Source organism: Oryzias latipes, chromosome 11 (assembly GCF_002234675.1).
Source record: "Oryzias latipes chromosome 11, ASM223467v1".
NCBI classification, from domain to species: Eukaryota; Metazoa; Chordata; class Actinopteri; order Beloniformes; family Adrianichthyidae; genus Oryzias; species Oryzias latipes.
The window spans coordinates 12,098,568-12,112,474 of record NC_019869.2 but is presented as its reverse complement, the minus strand read 5'-3'; positions in this window follow the sequence as shown (position 1 = coordinate 12,112,474).

The following is a 13,907-nucleotide window of genomic DNA, read 5'->3' as shown; positions in this document are numbered from 1 at the left end:
AGTTTGAAGCTGAAGTTTAGTGTTCGCTGGGCTCAAAGTAAATGCACAAAACAAAATAGTAGCATAATTATATTCTGGCTGACAGAAGAAGGAAACACCGCCATCTACTGTTCAAGGTGTATCAGAAGAGCACAGGTAATACAGGAGTACTATAAGGGCAGCCATGCGCAGGCTGAGCAATCAGCTCCTGTTGTGTTTTCAGCACAGTTCAGTGCAAATAATGGACTGTGATTTGGCCAATCTTAATGTCGGACAAGATAAGAAATAAGAGATGTTAGGAATATGGGTAAAGATTTGTTTGTTATAAAGTAAGATTGGCATCAAATAAGTCTATAGTCTTTGGTGGGTAGGCTCTGGGTCAATGATATCTTGCGTGCGGATGAATTACCCCAGAGCCTAGAGGCTGATGGTGGTTGGAGGTCTGACTATCCCAGAGTATCGCTCCAGGTGGAGATCGGGGTAGAGGAGGGATGGTAAACCATCTAGAATGCAAGAATTGATTAATTTAAAGACCAAATTATGATTGTGGTTGGCTGAGAAGAAAGGCAGGGTATTAAGCTATTGGTTCAAAGGGAAGGCCTAACTGATAATGATAGCAACTCAGTATACAGTAACTGTGAAGCTATAGGCACATGTGTTGCATGTTCAAAAACACGCTAAACACAGGTTCTTGAATACATATTTAGCCAAATGTAGTTCAGATTTGAGAAGCAGGGAGGGTCTTCTTTTTATTTTTCTTACTGTTGACTAGAACATGTCCACCACCTTCACCACCTCTACTCTGATGTACAAAAGACTTGGTGTCATATTCCAGTCAGGCACAAACTCCAATAACAAATTTCGTCTCCACGATTCAAACAGTTGGCACATCCGTGACTTAAAAGGGACGTCATCCACATGTCACAACCAAATCTGAGACCCGAATTGGTCAAAGTTTGACCAGGTTTGTCTTTCGACGCACTTTCAATGGCCTTGCTTTTTTTATGTAGAGCCCGAAAACAGTCATAGAAACTTGCGTTGCTATATGTGAACACAAAAGTTTTGAACGAAGAAGCCTGCATCATGCATGTACATAGAGTTTTATTAAAAATTGTTGCTTGAACGCGCTTTGCCAAGGGCGTTGTGAACATAGCTTAAGTGAGGTAAGAACTAAATTAATAATAAAGTTGATCTTGAATCTTGAATCTTCCTTACTTAAATCGCATCAAAGCTTCACAACACTGCAAAATATGCTCATTGGATGGCAAAAAGAATTGTAGAATTTAGTTTTTGTTTATGCCAATAGCGATACAAGAAATACATATTTATTCAGAAAATTTGGTAAGAATTAGCCTATTCTTGTATCATAGCTCTTATCTACCTTAGGATGCTGTTTGAATTTTGGACCTAAGATATTTTGACCTAGAGTCTCCATAACTTCAAAGAGCTAAAATAATAAGACATATTTCACATCTCAGACTGTTGCACTTCCAAAGTTCAGGACAAATTAAGCTTATAGAAATGTGCTGCTTCTGCTTAACGCTCCTGGCTAAAATGCCAGCGCTGCTCATGGCTAAATCATTGCTATCAGGTAAGCACAGTTTAGTCGTCTGAGCACAAGATCTGTTCCATATTTCCTTGCATTGTTTGTTTTTCTTCTTTATTGCATAAACAACCATGAGCAGAAATTGGCATCTTGTTAGCCAGATTGTCTCATCTCTCCTCTGATTTATTGTGGAGCTCACTCTACCATTGCAGGCTTGCAAGATATGCTTGTTTGAGTGGTGCAACCATGACTGCTGGAGGAAAAAAAAATGGGCAGACAGCAACAATTATTTCTGTGCTGTGACTTCAAGTCAACAGAGGAGGCAAACCAGGACTAAAAATAAAAATCTCACAGGGAGAGTGTTAAAGCTCCATCCTAAAGGTTAGAAGCTAAATTATTAGAGCAGTTAAAAAACGCACTAGGAAGAAGCAGACCACTTACTCTTGTTGTTGACAGTCTTGTTTAATAAAGAATTCTTATAGTATTTTGAAAAATGAATCTTTATAAATGCACTTTGGGAACAGAAGGACTTTATTTTTTTTCAAAAAAGTGCATCTTGAAGGTGCATTTTAAAGAGATGGGTTTTTATCTCTGCTGTTTCACCACAAGCTACAGTGAGCACAATAGCTGCAAGTCTAACATGATAGTCTGTCACTGAATAATCTGACATCTGCAGATTTAACTATGGAACATTTTTTCTCTACATTTTTTTTTTTTTAGATAAATCCTCGTCGGTAATTACTAAAAAAAAAAAAAAATCATTAGGTCATTTTTTTAAGAGGCTATGATCTCATTAATTATTTTTAAAAAGCATTTCTTTGAAGTCAAATGTTTTAGATTTTCTAACTAAAAATTTAATATATTTCTTTTGGAAACAATTTTTTTTAAAGATCCACTCATGATGGAGCCATATTAAGCTTAAAATTGCATTTGTGAATATTTCTTAATTCAAATGATTGTGAATGAAGAGAAGAAAACTGTTGGAAAGATATCTCATTTGTAACGTAGAAATACGTCCGGCGGGCCACAAGTTCCTTTCTACGCTTCCTTCTGATACATTCACTTATAGACAAATAGATGTACGTCTTTGTTTTCCTCGTCTGTGCTGGAATCTGGATCAAAACTGTACAGCTGGATAGCCCCAATGTTGCTCCCCATTTTTGTTGCACCGGTAATGTTAAGTTGGGGGGCTGTAAGCTAGCGGGAGAGCACGTAAACAGAAAACTCAGCAATAGGGAGGGGAAGGAAGGGCGGCGATGCTCAACGCCTAAGGTCCCGCCCGCAATTTAGATGTGGATTTTAAATGAACTCCTACCACTCTGCAGAAACTATGTTCTAGATAACCACACAGGTTTTTGGGTTTTGGTTAAAAATGACATAATCAGACTTAAAAGACCACTGCAGAGTGAGACTTAAATGTTTCAAACCCTCAAATGACAGCAGATAAATTCTAACCAAATAAACGTGGATTTGCAAACATTACATCTGTGTAAATAAGGGTAAAAGTGACAGTATTTCAACAGTTGCTCCACTTAACCCTTGTGCTATCTTAGATGACCCCACCCTTACATTGACGTGTTCTCCCTACCATGACAAAGGTGGATAAAGGTGGAAAGATTTCATGTAATCCATGGACACTATTGAAGATCACAAATCATTGAAGAAAAAAGGTTCTGAGCACTGTCTAGTGCAGGGGTCCCCAAATCCAGGCCTCGAGGGCCAGTGTCCTGCTGGTTTTCCAGAAACCCTGCCTTATTTGCTGCTGATTACCTGGATCAGGTGTTAGCCAATAAGGAGCCTCAATGGCAGGTTTGTTGAAAAACATGTAGGACACTGGCCCTCGAGGCCTGTATTTGGGGACGACTGGTCTAGTGGGTCTAGATGACCCAACTCGCAATGGTAACGTGCCTAGGATAGCACAAGGGTTACAGACACCAAAATGTTTTACATGTAAAGTCAGTCGGTAAATCTGACAGTCAGTACAATGCCTGCAGTTTTATTCAGTCCAAAAAAAGGAGCGGTTGTCAGAAAAAATCTATTCCTCGTACACTTCTGTTGTTTTTGGGGGATCTTCAATCAATCACTATTACCATACCTCTTGGCTCTTGTTTCTCCAATTAATTAAGTTCAATAACCCAAGTCAAAGTCTTGTGTTGTTCTATTATCATTCATTAAGAATGAAAGTGTTTTATTGCATATTTAGTAGCACTAAGCTCAAATAAATTAGGAAAGATGAAAGAAATCAAACAATTGGGATTTTGTAATTATCAGCTTTGTTTGCCTGCACAGATATCTGGGAATACGTCTGAGGTCCTAAAGTCAATTCGGGTAAAGAGTGCACCAAATACTCTTTTTTTTGTCTTTTGTGCTGCAATTCAAAAGGATATAAAATGGGTTTGTGAAACTCACCATTATTATAAGCAACAGACTCGAAATGGGAAAAAAATATTCCTCAACTTTGCTTAAAATGATTTCTTATATAAACAGAAGACAATTCAATAAACTTAATCTATTTAAACATCAGTCCAGCTTTTCATCCCCAATGTTGTTGACTTTATGAGCTTTTTAACCCATCTGTTCATTCTTTATGGGTAATGATTCCAAAGCCAACCTGCGTTACGATAGGTTTCCTCTACTGTAATGCAACGCATCCACATTAAAATTTGTAAATGAAAAGCTGTAAAAATGTTTTGGGGATTTTATTATAAAGCACTTCAGTGAGTTTATTACCAACAATCGCCTTGAACACAGCAAATTAAATACTTTTGAGTCGATGTGTTTCCTACAGAAAGTTTAAATCAAAAGAGAATGAAAAGGACGGGTGAGGTTTATGAGCACACAGAAGGTTGAACGTGTTGGAAAAATAACACCTCAGCAGGAAAAAAACAGAGAGAAAAAAAGAAAAACATAGTTCTGAGTTTAAAGCGACTCCATAAAAAGTCGGGCTACAAAACTTTTGTCTGACTAACTGCAGAATATATTGATTGAGCATGCCTGATCTCTCCTCAGGCAGGCTGTTCCAGAAGCACAGAGGCTTTGATGAAGTATGGCTGATCACCGTTATTTTTCAAACTCAACTTTTGAACAAAATCTAGACAACACAACAAAAAAAAAAAAGCCAGGCGTGAAATGAAACCGCTCTGCAAGAGAGGTGTGAGCTACAGCCGGGAGCAGAGAGCTGGAAAACCATTACTGAGGTCTTAATATCAATTAAGAATCTCCATACTGATATGTTAAAGACCCACTCCAGGGAAAATTCAGACATTCTTTTTAACATTCTTGTTTAATTTTTCTGATGATGGAGGACATATATTAAGTGAAATAAGATAAAAATTGCATTTCTGGGTGTTTCTGTATTTAAGTTGTAGCTTTGACGTAGGTGCTACGATTGGCAGGCCACAAGTTCCCTGCTCCACTTCTGCTCCATTTTATTTAATAAAAAAATGCATCCTAAGAATGTGAAGCCTCACTGGCTGGGGTAGCCCTAACAAACCACAGCTTTTTTCTATAGTTATGGTTATAAAATAAATAGAGCAGTATTCCTCCATGTCTTCCGACCAGGGAATATTTTCTTTTAAGTTAAATTGCTAAGTGGCTGCCACTTGAACCCAGGACCCTGCAGTGGCCCATGAGTGCTTTATCTTCTGCACCAGCCTTGGAGTCATGGCTCATTTTGCTGAGATAATAAAGTGTGGATCAACACTCCTTTAGCAATACACAATACTGTACTTAAAAGAATATATAATGGTTTGCAAATAAAGGTTTAGTTTAAAGTAGTTCTGGCCTTCATTGGACAGATAGGCAGCCTTGTTAGAGAAATCCAATTTTTCTGAATAAGTAGACAGTGTTTTCATACCTGAAAACGGCTGGATTTGTGTCACAAATTAAAGTAGTTGTGGAAGATTCTTTTTTTTTTTAGAAAATAGTGCTAATAAATCAAAACTTTGAAGTGTTTGTTATTGTACTATTGAAGTTGCTCAGTGAAGTAAAATAATTTACCCATAAAAAAAGATTCACGGACGTTTATGAAAATTGTGAGGAGTAAACTTAGTACGCTGAACAGACGTTTATTTTATTGTCTGGCTAAATTCTTGTTCAACACCAAATACAAAAATAAAAGTAAAAATCAAATAATTTCACTGACTATATTTTCCAATGGTCCCAGGGTGCACAGTTATAGGTCCAAATGTCTAGTCACACCAGCTCTGCCATTGTGGTGTTAATCACATCTTCAATATTGCAGAAGCCTTTAATCTGTTTGTGCCAAATGCTCACATATCCCTCAACAGTCAATAAAGATTATCTATTGTTGTGGTGTTGTGAAAGAGCTTTTGCTGGAGGCTATCAGAGCTTGTTTCAAAGCAGGTCATCTGCAAGATTTAAACCACAGATAAAACACATTTTTACAAATTGTTTAATTTTTGGGGTTGATACTATCTCATATTTCATGTTTGCGACTGATGTAATTTTTTGGCTGCAAGCCCTAAACCCAGAGGACAGCCCATCATGCACACATTTAATACACTTTTTGATTCTAGCTATGCCTGTATAAACATGGCTTTGTGGCAAAAAAGTTGTCTTTTTTGGGGGTTTTTTTGCTTTTATTTACTTATTTTTAAAAGTGGTAATGGCCTAAAAAAAATTGAAGGAACTACTTATCTTGCAATGGACACACTGGATTACAAGGTGCACTGTAAAAAAAAAAAGATAACCTTGTTGGTAAAGTGTTAAATAGGCTTTTAATTGGGCCTTAAAGTGCTGAAAATATGATAAATGAAACATGTTTGTTTCAGTGCTCAAAATCCTACAAATTATGACTTTAATTGCTTTTGCTGTCAATCTGAGGGTGTTAATGAGCTTGAATGCTTCTAAAATTGAAATCTATTAGTCAAACTTTTAACAATCCAAAGGGCACACTTTAGCCAGTTCTGCTGCACAGATCTTGTTGTAGCAAGTGTTTTTACAATAACTACTTTCTGCCACCCTGCAACCTAAATTATTCATCTTTGTAATATTTAAAATACTATATTTAGCCCCAAAACATTGCCTCTTGCCCTTACTGAAGTAGCACTCTTACAGACCAAGACCAAAAAAGTGCCCTCATCTGTGAAGAATATACAGTATAAAGGTTTCACATATCTACCATCTATCATTTATGTATTGGAGTGCACTTGACATTATGGGTTCTTGAGCCTTTATCTCCTGGTAAAGCTCCATCTTTGCAAAATGGCTACTGTACACAGCAGCCCCTGGCCTTTTACACCCACTCTCGCCTAAGTTCCAAATGTCAAGCCCACACAGGATTGCTAAACACTGCAAAGATAGAGTGGTTGTCTGACAGCCTGAATGCAGCATTACACACAAGTGCACAAACAAGAAAATTAAACACTAAATTAATATTTAAACCGATGCCATTTACCAAGAGCCCTGCTAATTTCTTTTCAGTCTTAAGACACCAAAAGTTTACAAGTATAACATTAAAGGAGGAACTAAATTAGTTCCAGCAGATGGATTTGTAAGGTTACAAAATAGAAAACAAATACAGGCCCCAAACCAGGCATAGATCGGACAACTAGTGCATTGTTGCAGCCAGGAATGATAGCAACTATACAGAACAAGAAACATCCTTTTCATTACATTTATAGTACAAGTTACGCTCCTGGCACAAAAAAGCCACCCACAAATTCTTAGAAGCAGATATCATCCCTTACGTTGGCATGACATCTCATAAGTAAAGTGGAGCTGCTGAAGGAGCCAACCAAGCACAGGATAAAGGAGTGGCGAACAAACAGCAGGGAGGCCAGCACTGGGTAAAACACAGAAGGGAAAAGGGAGTTTTGGAGCATTATAACTCAATTTGTTAGTAGCGGGTAAATAGAAGGCTTGAAGTTAAATCATCACAGTGAGGGTAAATGAAATTAAAAGGGGATGAAAAAGTCGGAGGGCACGGGGAGGAAAGGACGGAGAATGGGCAGGGATAAACATGCCATGTTAATCAAATAAAGTCAACCGTGTTTGTTTATGTAAGGTCATATCTTAATGCTGAGAACATAAAATGGCTACAAAGAGGAGTTACAACTCTTTATCCCTTGACTTACAATCAATAGCTTAAAATTAATCAATGATGAGAACCCAAAGAAACGTGTTGCCATTACTGGGTTGAATCTTGGAGTCAGCATGTTTGTTTTTTGTTTGTTTTTTTCAGTTAGTAATGCATCCTATATTTCTGAAACAAAATTGTAACTGATGGAATGGAATAAAGTTAACATAAATCCTATAAAAAAAGTTGCAGTCTTTTTTGTGAGGATAAGTATGTCAGGCTAATTTCCTACTCTGCTCTTGGGGCTGCACCACAGTTTGTTTCCTTGTATAGTTTACTTTGTATGGAAGTGTGAAACTGGTTCTGCTCCACCAGAAAATGAGGCTTTCCTTGCAAGTGAATCATGGTGTGAGTCGACAACAGTCTAAATGCAGACAGACTGAGCTGAATAATTAAGATCGGTAATAAACCAAAGATAGTAAGTGAGCATACTTTATACAACGAATACAACAACCAAAGGTGCAAATCAAAAAAAGAGGTGTTACGGCTGGAATGACGGAAACCCAAGTGCAGAGAGGAATCAGGCTGAGTTGTAGAATGCTCCAAGAAGCAATTTAATAAATAACAAAAAATGGCACAAGGTGGGAACATGAAAACAAATCTTCTCACTGGAGGGAAAACTGCAAAAGGTCAAAAATATGAACTAAACAAAGAGACAAAATAAACAAAGGACAAGCAGACCTCGGTGTCGGCTGAGCAGGAGAACCACAGAACTAACAGGGACGCACCGACACTGAGGACTGAGTAACGTCAACTGAAATAAGCTTGATTACAAAGTGCAGTCAGCTGTGCAATCCTCCACAGAGAGCACCAGGCAGGGGAGGGAGGAACCATCGAGGAGTGACAGCTGACCTGCAAAACACAGAGCCAGTCAGAAACAGAACAAAAACACCAAAGAGGCACATCGCAAGAAGTATGAACATTTCCCAGACTTTATGTCTTGATGGTCTATGCATCCTCTGTCCACCCTAAGGTGACCACGGTCCCACATCCACATGGAAATTGTTATTGGTCTTCCTATCTGTCAGTGACCACACAATAGTTAATACAGTGGTGGACCATTTTTCCAAGATGGGGCATTTCATCCTCCTCCCCAAGCTTCCACCAGCGTCATATGCTGCTGGGATTCTGCTGCAACATAAATTTTAGCACTGTAGATTGCCTTGATTCACTGTTAAAGACAGAAGTCCCTTATAAACCCTTTGACATCAGAGACGTCGCCGGCAACATCTAAATAACATGCTTCTTTTGATATATCATAAATCTTTCACCTTTTACGCGATCCCTGTGAGTCAGCTGATTCTGACATGGAGAACATTGGCTCTGCGCCGATCATCATATTGCTGCAAAGCCGCTTTTCTCTGCGATGGGTAGCTGATTTACGTTTATTACGTAAACACTTCACTACTGTAAAGTGTGACATTTCAGCATATCAGCGCAAGGTTACTGTGGTCTGCTTTAGAGTCTGCTGGAATTGCGTTAACAGTCGAAGAGTTACAGCAGTCGTAATAATGACAATACTGGAGCTGAAACTCTGGTCCAAAAGGTTTGACAGCTATGGCTCCTGTCTGCTTTTCATGTGATCTCCCTCTCAATAATATTAACAGAAAGCTGGTGCTCTGTTTTGTGGGTCTTTTTCCTGTTGCTAAGGGGTTCAACCTCCTGTTCACCTTTGTCTTCCTGGATCCCTTCCGGTCCCGTCTCAAGGCACTTGGTTTGTTCCTCTGTGCAGGTTCCTGCCTCTGCGCTCTCTCCACATTGATAGTGGACTTACCAACACTATCTGGTCTTTTTTTTATCCCCCTGCCACAGATGAGGTTTGCACTATTTAGTGGACCTGCAGGGAGGAAGCGGTCGGTGGTTCCTGCCTGTTTCGTCCTGAATACTGCTCTCATCACAGCACCATCATCACCATCCTGGGGGTTCTATCTTGCTCCTCCGTCTGACATTGGGCAAATTTGGAGCCTCTGGGGAGGCTCTTTCTGCCAGGTATTTAAGATTCTCCCTGTCACACCAGGGTTGCAACATTACAGTCGTTTGCCACTTGTTCCAGCATTCTGTTAGCCAAGCAAAGTTCAAGCTGCCGACTCTTGCATTCCTTTTAACCACAAGTTGCCACACTGAGTTTCTGTTTAAATGATGAGCTGCATTTCATAGATTCTGATCACTGCCCATCTCAACCTCCAGTTGCTTCCAGTTGAATAGGGACAAACAAAGAAATAAGACTCTGAAAATTTTCTGTGATTAAAAAATAAATTGCTGATCTCTGTGTATATCATTTGGGGGCACAAAATAATGTCGGCATTATTTTTCAACCAAAAAAAACCCCTTGACATAAAAAAGTTGCATTTTTATGAATTTTTAATAAAACATCCCCAGTTGTACCAGGGCTAAACTGGACCAGTCTAGAATAATCACCTGTTAACATAAGCATTTAGTCCAGAGGCACAGATATCTTGGTGGGATTTTGTTATTTATTTTGATCATAGAGCTAACTTTAACCATTTTAATTCTAACACTTTACCTGCAGCCTATCATTAATTATTGGTTCTGTGAACTCACACAAAAGAAGAAATGCTAATCACAAGAAAGGGAAACAATGTTTTTATTCCCCCTAATGTTTTTGCTGACAGCTCAGTTTTCAAAACAATAACTCAAATTAATAGAGAGTTAAAAAAACAATTTTGAATAAATAAAGTTTGATAATTAATAAAGAAAAAAACAAAGCTGGCAAACTCAGAAAGTTCTATTCAACACCACTTCGAAATCTGAACGTGTGGAGTAATTAATATCACCCATTTAAAGGCAAAGAACAACTTACAGAACCATAAAACGAAAGATCATAATCAATTTCACTTATATTTGTCAACAAAACATTATCTCCTTACAACACTAGGACTTAAATTCATTAGACTTCAAGGGTCAGCACTTCTCTAAGGCTCTGCATAAAGGATCACATTTCCTCAATATGTCCTCTCTGTTGATTTTAAAATCCCAGAAGCCTTTGGGCTACAACCCTGCAGGCTTGTAGATCGAAACAAGAGCTAGATGGTGCAAAGTCACATCTGTTTACCCAGGACAAGGTTAGGGTTTTTTCTTTGTGGTTCTGGTTCTAGTATGGATGTCTTTTAAGAGTCTCAGTGGTTTAGTTTGTCTGTTGCTCGGTTCCCTGTGGGAATGGCAAGGATCATTTGACTTTACAGCAAATGCAAGCTAAGGGCAAAGGGGAAGCAATCTCATATATTCACATAGTACTGTGTTATAGTACACTGAGAGATTACTGTCTTCGTAAATATAAAAAGACACAATTGCTGTCTTCATGCTTGAGGCAAAATGATATCTGTTGTTTCTTTTTTTTTTGTACAAGCGTATAGATAAGAGTCCCAGAGACAGTAAAAGACACAGGGCAAAGATAAGAGTGACAATATGAAAAGAGGGTATACCACTGGGTTAGAATATTGGCTGACAACACAAAAGGGATGTTATTTTTTTTTAAACTCTACTGAACCTGCAGGAACAAAGCTGAGTTTGAGTATCATGTCAGGGCAGTAGCGAGACCTCGACTTCAGACTCTGCAAAAATTCCCTCTGATTTATAGAAAACTCTGCTATTCAATAAAAACATGTTATACTGTTTTTCACTTATTCAGTTGTGTGACAGAAAATAACTCAGTCTAGTCTAATGAAGAAAAAGGAAGAAGACAGGGAAAAAAAGTAAACTGTAGGTTCTAAAGAGATACATGTAAATTTGTAAAAGGGGAGTGTCATAAATATTCTTGTCAAAATTGGGTTGCTTGACCACTGTTGGCAATGAGTGTACAGTTCCAAGGCCAAATACTATACTGATGCTAAAAGTCAAGGCTATTGCGAATAAAATCATAAATAAAATAATGGAAGGGCATATTTTAGAGAGCTAAGTACTTAATTATCATAAAAAGATGTATAATTTGTTCATAATTCATTTTCAAAAGCAATTAAAGAAGAAGTGTTTTGAAACAGCAGCACACATGCACATACCCACTCATACACACCCTCCAATGGTCCATATCAGAAGACAGTAATAGTTCTCCTTACGCAGGATGTGATTTCATTTGTGTGAGGTGGCAGGAGTTAATATTGAGTCTGACTTGTGCCACGTGAGTATTTATTTATTTCTACATATATACTGAGCTGGAGCCCAAAGCTAAAAGCAAGAACAGGTGTCTCTGATTGTAATTCAATTTATTTTATTGATATAGCCCAATAATACAACAGTACTCATCTCAATGTGCTTCACAATTGTTGTTGAAAAATGTTAAAATCGTTGGTTTAAAATAATATAAATCTCAATTGAAGCAGTTGTGTTTTCATGATTAAATCAAATCAAATAAATCTTGAAATGTTTATAAAGTCCAAACTGAGAAAGTTCTCAAGTGCTGCACAAGAAACTGGACTTTGAGTTTGGATGATGACTTCTTTGCACGAATGATTTGAAAGTCGGGTTACAGATCTGCTTTGTTTGACTGCTCTGTGATGGAAGGTCACATTTCAGAAAACAGAGCAACATTCCATTGCTAGTTTTGGGATTCTCCTATTTTTCTGGCTCTCTCAGTTTACTTTTGAATTACAACACATACGGTAATTTACCTTAGCATGTGTTTTAATCATCCTAACAAGATTTGTTTCCTTTTTAAAATTTTGCTTATATACCCTTTTAAATTCACTTTTGGTTTTAAAACACCGGCTGTTAACCTTTACTCCAGTGCAAAACATACTTTCCAAAAATAAATGTATCTCCTTATTACTTACATAAGCCCGCAGGGCAATAAGTTCTCTTTACGTGATTTAAGGGAGAAGTTACATTGAAGAATGTCTTCCAGGAGGTTTAAAGTTCCACTCTAATCATCTTTTCATCTATTGTAAAAGTTTTCCTTGTGGTCTTTTAATTAAGTTTATGCCATTTTTAGCCAAAATCTAAAACCTTTGCCGTTGTTGACATAGTTTATGCAGAGAGGGAGTTGTTCATCAGAAATTTGCCTCTGAGTTGTCGGCAGGTCTGTTGGCAGAGTACAATAGCCTCCCCTCATTTTTCCTCATCCTTTTTTGTTGACACGCTCTCCAACTAGCCTACAGCCCCTCACAACCTCAACCTAACATTACCGGTACAACAAAGAGCTACTGAGATGTACCAGAGCTTTCCAGCCACAATATTGATCCAGATTCCAGCTCAGACGAGAAAAACAAAGGCGTACATGGATCTAGTCGCCTACAAGTGGATGCATCAGAATGGAGAGAAGCAGAGAGCTTGTGGTTGACTAACCGTAGCACCAACATCACTGCTACAAACCTTTTCCATCTGCCTTTTTTCATCTGCTCCTGATTTACAATGATTTGAAAAAAAGAAATACTCAGAAATGCAGTTGTGATCTTACATTTCTTTATACATGTCCTCCTTCCTGAGAAAAATGCCACAAGACCATGTTAAAAACACCCAAAACACTAGTTTTTTTTTTTATTTAAATGGGTCTTTGATGTAGTTTATTTTCTTTTAATTGCACTCAAGCAAAATTAAAAGTAATAAAATACTTTTTATAAAACATTATTTTAAATCCATTAGGTGTAACTTATTATATTTTCAACACCTGTAGTGGGAAAAAAATACTTTCAAAAGTAAAAATCAATCAACTATGAAAATAAATCCAGCTTGAAAATATTTCCTAAAAATATTTTTCTCATCAAAGTATTACTAGACCTTTGCACCCAGCAAAAAGCCTAAGCATTATAAATATCCTGCTTGGAATTGAAGGGTCTGGTATTAGTGATAAAAGTGAACAAGTGGTTTCCATGACAGCATGGGTTCCTCAGCCTTCGTCCTGCTCAAAGATGAAAGAATGATTGTAATCATCCAGAAAAATCAAGGTAAGGAAAGCCATGAGACTGTCCTTGACTGTATAGTATCACAACTGAATTCTGTCCTGTATCACATTTTCTCTCCAAGTTGTACAAGATTGCTTAAAGAATAGCAAGAACTTACTATTATTGACAAAAAGAAGAATGCTTAAAGCCGTCAGGAAGAATGAAAGAAGAGAATGAAGAATTAGATGCTTTAGAGGGGTAGAAGGAGGCGTGTGGGAGGACTTTGATGGTTGAAAAGACAGCTGTGTCCCCAGCAAAAGTCTTTGAAGAACAAGAGGGAGCCTTAAAATAAATACATTAATTGCAAACGCAGGTGGGGGGGGGGTAAAATAAACCCAGTATGATGGAGATGAAGGAGAATACAAACAGATTGTGTTTGTCAACTTAG